This window comes from Cnephaeus nilssonii, assembly GCF_951640355.1.
Source record: "Cnephaeus nilssonii genome assembly, chromosome: 12".
Taxonomy (NCBI): Eukaryota; Metazoa; Chordata; class Mammalia; order Chiroptera; family Vespertilionidae; genus Cnephaeus; species Cnephaeus nilssonii.
In genome coordinates this window covers 76,917,440-76,930,078 of record NC_137083.1, presented here as the reverse complement: position 1 = coordinate 76,930,078, position 12,639 = coordinate 76,917,440, and positions in this window count along the sequence as shown.

The following is a 12,639-nucleotide window of genomic DNA, read 5'->3' as shown; positions in this document are numbered from 1 at the left end:
AAACCATCAATAAAGCAACAAGAAAGTCCACTGCATGGGAGAACATATTTGCCAATGATATCAACGATAAGGGTTTAATCTCCATCATTTACAGGGAACTCATGCAGCTTAACAAAAAGAAGATAAACAACCCAATCAAAAAATGGGCAACTGATCTAAATAGACACTTTTCGAAAGAATACAGAAGAAAGGCCAAGAGACACATGAAAACATGGTAAAAGTCACTAATTATCAGAGATATTCAAATCAAAACAACAATGCGGTACCATCTCACACCTGTCAGAATGGCTATTATCAACAAGTCAACAAATGACAAGTGCTGGTGAGGATGCGGAGAAAAAGGAACCCTTGTGCACTGCTGGTGGGAATGCAGACTGGTGCAGCCATTGTTGAGAACAGTATAGAGTTTCCTTAAAAAACTAAAAATGGAACTCCCATTTGATCCAGTGATACCACTTCTAGGAAACTAGAAACATCAATCAGAAAGGATATATGCACTCCTATGTTCATAGCAGCACAATTCACCATAGCTAAGATTTGAAAACAGCCTAAGTGCCCATCAGCAGATGAGTGGATTAAAAAACTGTGGAACTTCTACACAATGGAATACTGTGCTGAGGTAAAAAAGAGGGAGCTCATACCATTTGCAACAACATGGATGGAGATGAAGAACATTATGCTTAGTGAAATAAGCCAGGCAGAGAAAGATAAATATCACATGATCTCACTCATTTGTGGAATATAGTGAACAACATAAACTAATAGAAAAAAAGAAAATAGCCAAAACTGGTTTGGCTCAGTGGATAGAGCATCGGCCTGCGGACTGTAAGGTCTCAGGTTCGATTCCGGTGAAGGGCATGTTCCTTGGTTGCGGGCACATCCCCAGTTGGGGGGTGTGCAGGAGGCAGCTGATTGATGTTTCTCTCTCATCGATGTTTCTGACTCTCTATGCCTCTCTCTTCCTCTTTGTAAAAAATCAATAAAATATATTAAAAAGAAAAAAAAGAAAAAAGAAAATAGATCCAGAGACAGAGAAACATCAATCAGAACGTCAAACCTCAGGGAAGAAATTGTGAGGTAACCAGAAACCCAAGAATGCCCTAGAATGCCTTTCTAACCATGTTAGCAATCATCAGATGTACGGTAATATTACCTGGGGAAAATGGGGAAGTATTTTGGACTTATGCTCCTGACCCTTCATGGGTAAGATCCCTTACGTGGGCTGATCCCCTGACTAATGTAGTCACCAATAATACCAAACACCTTGGTCATCCAGGAGGACCATGGGTGGGGCAAGAAAGTATAATTACACAGCGGTCTCAACCCAGCTTCCCTTTTGTATGACATAAAATCAAAACACTGCCCCTTTGTGTGTAACATTAAAGAGAGATTTCTGGCTTGTGTGGACACCAAAGAAAGGGTGTCACTACTATCACTACTTGCCCCTGGGAGAGGTGAAGAAAATGTAACTAAGACCTTGTCTATACAAAAAGAAATGGACAGCCAGTTTGAAAGGGAATCGCCATGGCCTAGAGCAAAGAATATCCTTACATGATATTATTCTACAATGTCATTAAAAATTTTTCCAGATTTGGATTACCCCCATTACTTATAATAGTACCTCCTGGAGGAACCAAGATGGTGGCAAAGTTAAACAACTAAACTGCCGCCGCGCACAACAATTTCAAAAATACAACTAAAAGACAAAGCGTCTACTACCCAGAACCACGGGAAAGCTGGCTGAATGGTAGATTTACAACTAAGAAGGAAAAAGAAAGAACAAATGCGGAAGGGCTGAGGTACGGAGGCGCATGAATTGGGCTGGTGGCGGGCAACGGGTTGTGCAGCTTTTTTTCCAACCCGAAGGGAGATAAGCTCCCGATCCAGTTTCTGGGGACATGCGGGGGACCCAGACACCTACGGGGAGAAGCTGGACTCTCGTCCATCGTGTCGGAAAGTGAAAGTGACTTTCTTGCAGAGGTGCACCTAGCAATCAGTGTTTACTGTGCTGGAGCATGGGACACAGGGACTTGGAAACATGGAAAGGCAGAAAAGGCAGACTAGCAGCCATTGCTGTTTGCCATGCCTTAGCCTAGTGATGCCCTGAGACCCGACCCGCACATTCTACCAACCCGCCCAGGCTCCAAACAGCAGCTTTTGCATATAAATGGCCTGCCCTGTGGCAGCTTAACCAAATAAACTGCAGCTCCAGTCAGACTGCTCCAAAACCACTCAAGCAAAGAGGAGAAAACTGCAGTTTTTGCTGTAACTCCTGCTGAGTGGCCTCAGACAGTAGCAGACCTGCACCCCATTGGAGATCCAGAAACGAGGGCATCTAGTGCTCAGTGTGAGATGACATCAGATTTCAACCACTCGCATAAGGGACACATTCAAGAGGCAGACTCAGTGAGCGCCAAGTCCCGGCCCATAAATGTGTCTCCAGCACAGCAATTCTTCCTTTATGGACACAGCGGGTCCTCACAGCCAATTGGCCTGGAGGTCAATTCCTCCCACTGACACCAACAACAATCAAGACTTAACTACAATAAGGCTGTACACACAGTCTAAAAAGGGGTGCACCAAGAGCGTCCACCTCAGGTAACTGGGAGGCTGACCCATTGAACCAATAGCACACAATAGGACACAAAGCTACCCTACCAACTCAGGGAAGCAGCAAAAATGAGGAGGCAAGGAAACAGATCCCAAACAAAAGAAATGGAGGAGAACAAACGACCGGACATAGAGTTCAAAACCACGGTTATAAGGTTTTTCAAGAATTTCATGGAAAAAGCCGATAAATTTAATGAAACCCTCGAGGATATGAAAAAGGTCCAACTAGAAATGAAACATGCACTGACTGAAATAAAAAATATTATACAGAGACCCAGCAGCAGACTAGAGGAATGCAAGAATCAAGCCAAAGATTTGGAATACAAAGAGGCAAAGGACACGCCTCCAGAAAAGCAAGAAGAGAAGAGAATTCAGAAAGTAGAAGATAGTGTAAGAAGCCTCTGGGACAACTTCAAGTGTACCAGCATCTGAATTTTTGGGGTGCCAGAAGAAGAGAGAGAGCAAGATGCTGAAAACCTTTTTGAAGAAATAATGACCGAAAACTTCCCCCACCTGGTAAAAGAAATAGACTTACAAGTACAGGAAGAGCACAGAACCCCAAACAAAAGGAATCCAAAGAGGACCACACCAAGACACATCATAATTAAAATGCCAAGGGCAAAGGACAAAGATAGAATCTTACAAGCAGCAAGAGAAAAACAGTTAGTTAATTATAAGGGAGCACCCATACGAATATCAACTGATTTCTCAACAGAAATTATGCAGGCCAGACGGGAATGACAAGAAATATTCAAAGTGATGAATAGCAAGAACCTACAACCAAGACTACTCTACCCAGCAAAGTTATCATTCAGAATTGAAGGGCAGATAAAGAGCTTCACTGATAAGAAAAAGCTAAAGGAATTCATCACCACCAAAACAGTATTACATGAAATGCTGAAAGGTATTATTTAAAAGGAGGAAAAAGAAGAAAAAAGTAAAGATAAAAATTATGAACAACAAATACATACCTATCAACAAGTGAATCTAAAAGTCAAGTGAATTAAAAATCTGAAGAACAGAATAGACTGATGAACATAATAGAATCAGGAGCATAGAATGGGAGTGGATTGATAATTCTCACGGGTAGGGGGTGTCTGTGTGGGGGGTACGGGAAGAGACTGGACAATATCATACACCTATGGATAAGGATAGCGAGCGGGGGAGGTAAGGCAGAGGGAAGGGTGGGAACCGGGAGGAGGGGAGATATGGGGGGGGGGCGGCGGAAAGGAGAAACAATTGTAATAATCTGGACAATAAAGATTTATTTAAAAAAAATAGTACCTCCCACCTTTGGGGATCAATTAAAAAAATCATCTTTTTGGTGCTTGGAGACAAAGGTAACACAACTCTTGATATTTTAGAATTACAACAGCATAATATACAATTATCCCAAGCAAACTTACAAACTAATTCTTTGAATGTCTGGCAGCAATATACAAAGGACATGTAAGGATTTAATCCATTCCATTGAGTAGAGGGCCTCCTGGGAAGGCACCTGAGCATTCTATATTGGTCCCTCTTGCCCTTTTGGCCAAGAGGGACCCTCTTCTCACAATCCAATTGCTCACAGCTGTTGCCTAAGCTTTCTGTTCATGTTGAGGTTGAAGCCTCGTGATGACTGGTACCGTGGATCTGTCTCTCGCCCAGTGGGGCGAACTGGGCCCTCCCTGGAGAAGAAACCCGGGTTCCCCAAGATATGTGATCAGTGCTGGGGCCCTACCAGCAGGTGAGGGGATACCAAGGCAGGTGCTGGGTGTGGAGGCCACAGGGGCATAGGGTACCAAGGAGACAGAACTGAACCTCACATCACCCTGCTTGGCCCCGGAGGATGGCTGGTTAGCCAGAGATGGGTAAGATTCCTCAGGGAAGGAACAACCTAAGACAGGCACAGTAGCAGAGAGGCCATCAGGAGAGAACTTGGGGGTCAACAAAGGTGGGGCACAGACCCTCACCTCCCCCCCCAAACTTTGCAGGTGCCTGAACACTGACCCCTTCTGAAGGAAGTCTCCTGTCCCCATGGCTGCTTAACTTCCTGTGCCCAGCTCCAATTGGGACCCAGGTAACAGATAGAGACTTTGCTGACAGCAGCTGCCCTTTCACTGCAACAAGAATTGTTTGAGTTGTGTACCCAAGGTGTGGGGAAGTGGGTTTTTGATATCTAAATCAAGCCTACCACCAGGAATGCTCAGGGCTTACTCAAGAAGGCAAATAATCCTTTCCACTAATATTTACAGGGTAAAATAAGATTGTTGTTAGAGTAATAAATTTGACAGTAAAATAGTAGTCAAGTTTTCAGGCTAATTTAAATTGGCTAATTGAAACAAGTGAATATTCTAGAAAAATTAATTGTACTGGACAAAAAGCAGTTCCTAAAGTGTTAACTAAATTTTTATTGGTAGTTCATCTCATGATAAAATTGCGTAACATGTAATGAACATAAAGCATTCATATTATAGTGCAAAAAATTAAAATTTAAAAGCTATCAAGACTACATTATAAAATTTTCAAAAGCCTCCTAATATTTAAATAAAAAAGGGGGAGATAGTAGAAGAATATCATGTAAGGAAAAATATCTGGTAAGTAAATTACATCTAGAAAATTTGTACTTTAGAAAATTAATTGTAAGGCTGAAAGCAAGACACCCATGAAAAACATACATGGTGTCAAAACAAGCCAGAGGAAAATCATTTGGGCAAAAAATGAAAAAGGATCCCAAGTCAAATTTATAGAAAATATTCCTTTATTAACTTTTGGTCGAGAATATGTTTGTATATTTTCAGAAAACAACTCCGAGATATGTGGATTCCGGAAACAGAGAGGAATCGACAGGACTACTCCAGTCATGAAGACAGAAGAGAAGCAGTCCAGAGATGGAAGACGTTGACGTCGCCTTGCCATACAAACAGTTAGCAGCTGTGCATCACTGCAGGTTGCCCAGGACCAAACAAGAGAGGGTCGAACCTGCATTACCACCATTAGTCCACCATCCAGAACTGAAATATCATTGCTGACATGTACACATAAGGAACTGTTTGACATTGATATTGGGTCTCAAAAGAACTGTTGGCCCAGAAAGAAACTCACTACAGACTGATACATTTGCCTTTCAGCATAACCATTATTGCTTGTCTCATTTTTGGTTCTTATAAGTGTATTCCTAGTAGCATATGATCTCACTCACCTAGGGGAAATGATAAACAACATAGACTGATGAACAAGAACAGATCCAGAAACAAGGAGGCATGGATCAGACTGTCGGGCCTCAGAGGGAGGGTAGGGGAGAGTGGGGATAAAGGGGAGAGATCAACCAAAGGACTTGTGTGCATGCATATGAGCCTAACTAGTGGTTAAGGACAACAAGGGGGTGGGGGCATCCATGGGGAGGGGTGTGGGATGGGAATGGGGGAATGAGGATAAATATGTGACACCTTAATCAATAAAGAAATTTAAACAAACAAACAAACAAACAAACAAAAAAGAACATACCTGTGTGCTCTGCTCCTCTTGCCTCTGCAGCCAGCCTTTGTCTGGGCTTCTTCTGGAGCTTTATGGCTCTGTTGGACCCGCCCTGGAGGGAGGGACAGGGTGAGGGCTGGGTCGACCAAGGTGTGGACCCACATAGGGATCTGGGGGCTCCCAGTGGCAGGGGTGGTGACTGAGGATGGGCACTGGGCTCTGCTGCCAGGGAGTCCTGTTGCCCCTACAAGTACCCAGGTTTAAAAATGCCCCAGTTCTCCACCACTTCAGCCATGGGGTTCATTTCTGTTTTCCCAACACCCATGTCCTAGTTGTCTGTTTCCTTTCATTACTCCTGCCACAGGGCACGTCCACAAGAGCTTTCTATCACAGCAGGTGTCGTATTTCCTGTTGGGTGCTGTATGATGCCATAATTTATTAAAGTAAATGTTGAGTTTTGGAGGCCAGAGATAAAGACAAGAGGAAATTTACCAGCAAGCAGTCTCAGCTGAAGTGGATGGAGGGACAAAGGTGGAGGCTGATTGAGTTGGACACCACCAACAAAAACAGGGAACCTGACCCACATCTAGAATGGGGAGCTAAAGCCAGAGCCAGAGCCAGAGCCAGAGCCAGAGCCAGAGCCAGAGCCAAAGCAAGAACCAGAGCCAGAGCAGCATGGGGAGCAAGAAGCCACTGAGCTCAGACTCTAGAGGAAGTCTTGTTTGCATCCCAGAGACCATGACAGGATGCAGAAGGAAGGGAGGGATTGGCTGTGGAGAAAGTCCTCAGGATGGCTGTGGCCAGAACCCAGAGAAAGAAGAAGGGACAGGGACATGGTGTTTTGGGAGGCACCTGTGCAGGGAAGGGACACATAACTAAGGTGGCTTATTTAGATGACTAGAGCAAGCTTGGCCTTGGAAGAAAGAACCAACAGGTCTTTGTCCCCTTAATCATCAAGTCTTGAGTGCTTTTTTTTTATTTTATTGTTATACTAGAGGCCTGGTGCATGAATTCATGCACAGGTTGGGTCCAGCCTTCCTTCCTTGATTGGGTGAGATTGGGTCAGGCTGGTTTTGGGGAAAAGGCCACAGGCAGTTGGCCAGCCGGCCACTCCCCCTGGTCAAACTCCTGGTTAAACTCCCGGTTAAGGGGACAATTTGAATATTATCCTTTTATTATATAGGAGTAAAGCCCGGTGTATGAAATTCATGCATGGGAGGGGGGTCCCTCAGCCCATCCTGCACCCTCTGGCAATCCGGGACCCTTCGGGGATGTCTGTTTGCAAGGATCAGGCCTAAACTGGCAGTCAGATATCCTTCTCTCAATCTGGGACAGCTGGCTCCTAACCGCTTACCTGCCTGCCTACCTGATTGCCACACTGCCTCTGCCTGCCTGCCTGATGGCCCCAATCCCCTCTGCCTGCCTGCCTGCCTGATTGCCTCTATCCCCTCTGCCTGCCTGTCTGATTGCCCCTAACCACCCTCCTGCCTGTCTGATGGCCCCTATCTGCCTCTGCCTTGGCCCCCACAACCGGGACCCAGGCTTCCCTCTCTCTGATTGTCCTCAGGCACCCATAACCCGGGCTTCCCTCCCTCTGGCCAGCTGCAGGCACAAGAGACCCAGGCTGGGACTGCCAGGGCTGGCTGCAAGCACCTGGGACCCTAGGAGGCGCTGCCCGGGCCCTGCCTTTGCTGGAAGGATGTCTGGAAGGTTGTCTGAAAAATGTAAGGTCTATCCGGCCTAATTAGCATATTACCCTTTTATTAGTATAGATGACTTATATTTATTTTGTCTTCTTTTTTTTTTTTCACCTGAATCCAAGGATGTTTTTATTGATTTTGGAGAGAAAGGAAGGGAGATTGAGAGACAGAGAGAGACACTGAAGTGAGAGAAACATCTATCTGTTGCCTCCCTTACATGCACTGACTGGGCACTGAACCTGCAACCTAGGTATGTGCCCTGGCCAGGAATCAAACCAGCAAACTTTTGGTGTACCGGATGATGCACCAACCAACCACGCCACCTGACCAGGGTGGACTTTTGTATTTCTCATCATTAACATCCTGCTACTTTCACTGCAAGTGATTTTAGTATTTATTGGCAGCTAGATAAAGGAAGAAGAAAATAGTTAGTTAACCTGATATTTGTTTGCAAATCCAGAAGGCCCTTGGAGTCTCCAAGGAAGGCAATTAGCTTTAAATGCATAAAGGATGATTAATACAGTGACTTCACTTACGTCTTTCACCCTCAGTCATGGGGTCACCATGGAGACTTGAGGAGGTTTGCTTCCTAAGAGAGTTGTAGGAAAAACCTGATGTTGAGAAGTGCAACCTGTTTCTATTCTACAAAGGACTGTAGGGAGAGGTATAGAGTCAAGCCTTGGACTAACCTGTGCCAGAGCCACATACAAGTCCCAGCTTGGAGGGCAGAGCACTTCTAGCCTAATTAAGATTAATCTTATAGTCCTCCCTTGTTCCTTCTTAGGTAGCTAATGGGCTATGGGAGGTACAGTAAGTGCTGCAAAAACAAGGTGAAACTGGCAAGAAACATGTTGACCACTCCCCTTGTTTTGGTTTGTGTGCTCTGACTATAAAATAAAGCTTCGGCTCTCAGGCTGTGTCTCTGTTTCCTCATCCAGGCACAGTGATTTGACCTAGTCCCAACTGTATTCTCATATCTGTCTTCTTTAATCCTTTATCATCCCTCTTCAGGTTCACCCCTGGCCATGCTGGACATGGCTCATGTGGCACCTGAACATGGGGCCCGAGTATGGGGCAACTACAATTGTAAGGTGAAAGTATGCTCCCGTGAAGCATGTGCAGAAAGTGAAAGTAAGGTAGGGAGTGAGGTTTTCTAGCAGCTGGGTGTAAAATATGGGAAATTCAGGATCTCAGGAAAGGAATCTTTAAAGCAATGCTCAAAAAAGCATAGTCAAATTCTTAAATTTCTTAAGTTTTGTCTAAGGACTGTAAAGTAAAATATGGAATTCTTGATAGTGATGCTTAAAGCTAAGCCAGGGCATTTGGATAAGGAATGTAAAGCTAAAAATGGAAGTCAAAGGACTGAAATGTAAATAGTGAAGGTAGTAACTGAGATATTGTTTAGAAGATACAGATTAAGTAGAAAAGTAAAAGATAGAAAATGAGATACAGATTAAGTAGAAAATGAGATAGTACAGGAACAAAAACAAGGAAGAAATTAAATTTTTAATAATTTATGTGCTCATGGGCACTGGACCTCATGGGGCTTTGCAGGTTCAGTTAAAGTGTAAAATTTATAAAGTTTGCAAACCAGGGAAGTTTAAACAAAGGCCAGCCAGGCCTACCTATAATTAGCAAACCATTATTTTCCCCCTCTAAGGCAAAGCAGGAGGGGAAGGAAAAAAAATTAAATTGGATATATTTGACAGCTTTTCCAAATGTAATATTTCAAGAATTTAGCTTTGTGACATCTCAAGGGCCCTGAGGTGACACAAAGATCTACTGTCTACAAAACCAAAAAGGGGGAGAAGGATGTTATGTGTTAAATTTTTTGAATTATGATGCAGAGAGTTGTACAGCAGCCGAAAGGCATCAGACCCCCAGTACCATAGTCTCGGCTGAGTTAGCCCGGTGGAAGGATGCACAAACCGGACAATGGTTTGGGCCAGATCCAGTAATAATGTGGGGCAGAGGTTGTGTTTGTGTCTTTCCAGAAGGAGCAGCGCAGCCAATTTGGGTGCCAGAGCGTTACGTGTGTCACCACAATGGACCCAGAGAAGCTCCTTGTTCAAAAGACTGAGAGTTGCCCAGATGATAGTGAGAAGGCTAACCCCTATTTTGTAAAACTACTGTTTAGAAATCTCTGCTATTTTTTAGATGGCCTCTTATTCTAAAAATATAAGCCTGCTTTAGCCTCCTTGAATAATGAGGAAGATAAACTTAGCTGTCTGACCTTGTAGACCAGAGACTAGATATGCCCATACTCTCAATGCCATGCCAGGTGTATTTTTTAATTGGATAGAACTGTGTTGTTTGGTTTCTCTATTGTTGCTGTGTTGCGCTGGCATTGTTTTATTATTGTTTTATTAATAGCCAGAGTTTTGTTCTTGATGTTCAAGTTTTATGTTTATTGTAGTAGCTTAAACATTTTAGAATTTCTAACTTTGGAATAATCCTTATAATTCCAAGTGATCAAAATGAATAAAGTAAATGGAAGTAAATAAAAATAAAAATGGGGGAGATGGAGGGAGTGGCTATAGGGTCAAGCCTCGGACTGACCTGTGGCAGAGCCACATACAAATCCCAGCTTGGAGGGCAGAGCCCTCCTAGCACAATTAAGCTTGGCCTTATAGTCCTCCCTTATTCCAAGGTAGCTAAAGGCCTGTGGAGGTACAGCAAATGCTGCCAAAACAAGGCTTGAGTAAAGAAACAGATTTGAAACTTGCAAGAACATTGTAAACATGTTGACCACTCTTTGTCCTTCTTCAGGGTCCTTACTGTTACTGAAAGAGTAATGGCTGGATTGCTTGGATGCAGTGTTTTGTTCTTGTGCTCCAGCTCTTGGATGTGGGAAGTTGAGAGTTATTGGAATATCTCCGCCACTATATTTGTTCACATTGTACCCCTTTCTTTCATTTTAAATTTCCATTTCCCCAGTTTTAGTGAGATGTAACTGACATGTTACATTGCATTAGTTTTAGGTGTATGATGTGATGATTTGAAACATGTAAATAATGCAAATGATCTCCACAACAAGTTGTTAACATCCATCACCACACAGAGTCACAATTTTTTTTCCTGTGATGAGAACTTTAAAGATCTACGCTCCTACCAACTTTCAAATGTGTAATACGGTATTGTAAACTACAGCCATGCTGTACATCACATCCCCAGAAATTGTTATAACTGGAGTTTGTACCTTTTGACCACTGTCATCCATTCCATTTCTGGCAACTACCAATCTGTTCTGTTTCTATGAGTTCCGTATCTTTTCAAACAATTGAGAGTTAAAGGAATAAGAAACCTGAAAAAGTAACAGGAGTTTTACTCTGCTTTGCCTGAGGAATCCTACATGTATGTTTTCAGGTAATAAAAAAAATCCTTTTATTTTGAAATAATTATAAAATCACAAGGGATCACAGAAATAGTACCAAGAAGCTGAGTCCCCTTCATCCTGATTTCCCCAGTGGTGACATCTTAGTGCTGTGGTACAAAGTCACAACAGGACCTTGATGTTGGTACACTGTTAGCTAGGCCACAGAAGGGACTTGGTTTCCACCATGCTTATCTCAGGTGTAGACTTGTGAATCCACCACAAAAATCCAGATGCAGAACCCCTCGATCACCTGCTGCCTCTTTTATTCACATGCCCCGCCCACTCCCACTCACCTCTCTCCATCCCGATGGTTTTCTCATTTTGAGATGCCATCTGGATGATATCATTCTGGAAGCATTGTTTTGGGGTGGACTTTTGTTTTCGCCAAGCATAATGCCTGGATCACAAGCTCATTCCTTTTCACTGCTGATCAGTGCTCTATTGTCCAGAGTTAGTTGAGGGATTTCTCCACTGAGGGACATTTGGGTTGTTTCCAGCCCACTAGCCTATATAGTAAAAGAGTAATATGCAAATCGACCATACCTCTGAGACACCCACAAGCCACACCCACCAGCCAATCAGGAGTGAGTATTCAAATTAACACAACCTAGATGGTTTCGGCCACGGAGGGAGCAGGAGTCTTAGGTTTCCCTGGCAATGGAGAAAACCAAGCTTTCTGCACACTCTGGCTTGCTATGGACTTGACTCAAGGGTATACAGTTTCAAGTATAGAAGATAAAGAAATCCCAGATACCAGGTCCTCCGCTTGGGTTGCCGGGGGCGTGGCCAGCCTCCAAACCACCACAGGCCCCTCGCCCAGGCTGCCCCACCCCCCAAGAAACCCCCACTCAGATCCAGGAAGCCCTTCAGGGCAAATCAGCTGGCCCCACCCATATACCAGGCCTCTATGCAATCTAATAAATTTAATATGCAAATTGACCATCACTCCAACGCACAAGATGGCTGCCCTCATGTGGTCAAAATGGCTGCCCTCATGTGGACACAAGATGGCTGCCACAAGATGGCCAGAGGGGAGGGAAGTTGGGAGGGACCAGGCCTGCAAGGGAGGCCAGTTGGGGGTGATCAGGCCAGCAGGGGAGGGCAGTTAGGGGTGACCAGGCTGGCAGAGGAGGGAAGTTGGGGGTGACCAGGGCTGCAGGGAAAGGCAGTTGGGGTGAACAGGCCTTCAGGGGAGGGCTGTTAGGGGTGACCAGGCCTGCAGGGAAGGGCAGTTAGGGGCAAACAGGATGGCAGGGGAGTGGTTAGGGGGTGATCAGCCTGGCAGGCAGAAGCAGTTAGAGGCAATCAGGAAGGCAGGCAGGCAAGCAGTTGGGGGCCAGTAGTCCTGGGTTGTGAGAGGGATGTCCGACTGCCCGTTTAGGCCCGATCTTGTAGCACAACTAAGCTTGACCTTGTAGTCCTCCCTTGTTCCTGGGTAGCTAATGAGCTGTGTGAGATGCAGCAAGTGCTGCCAAAACAAGGCTTGAGTAATGA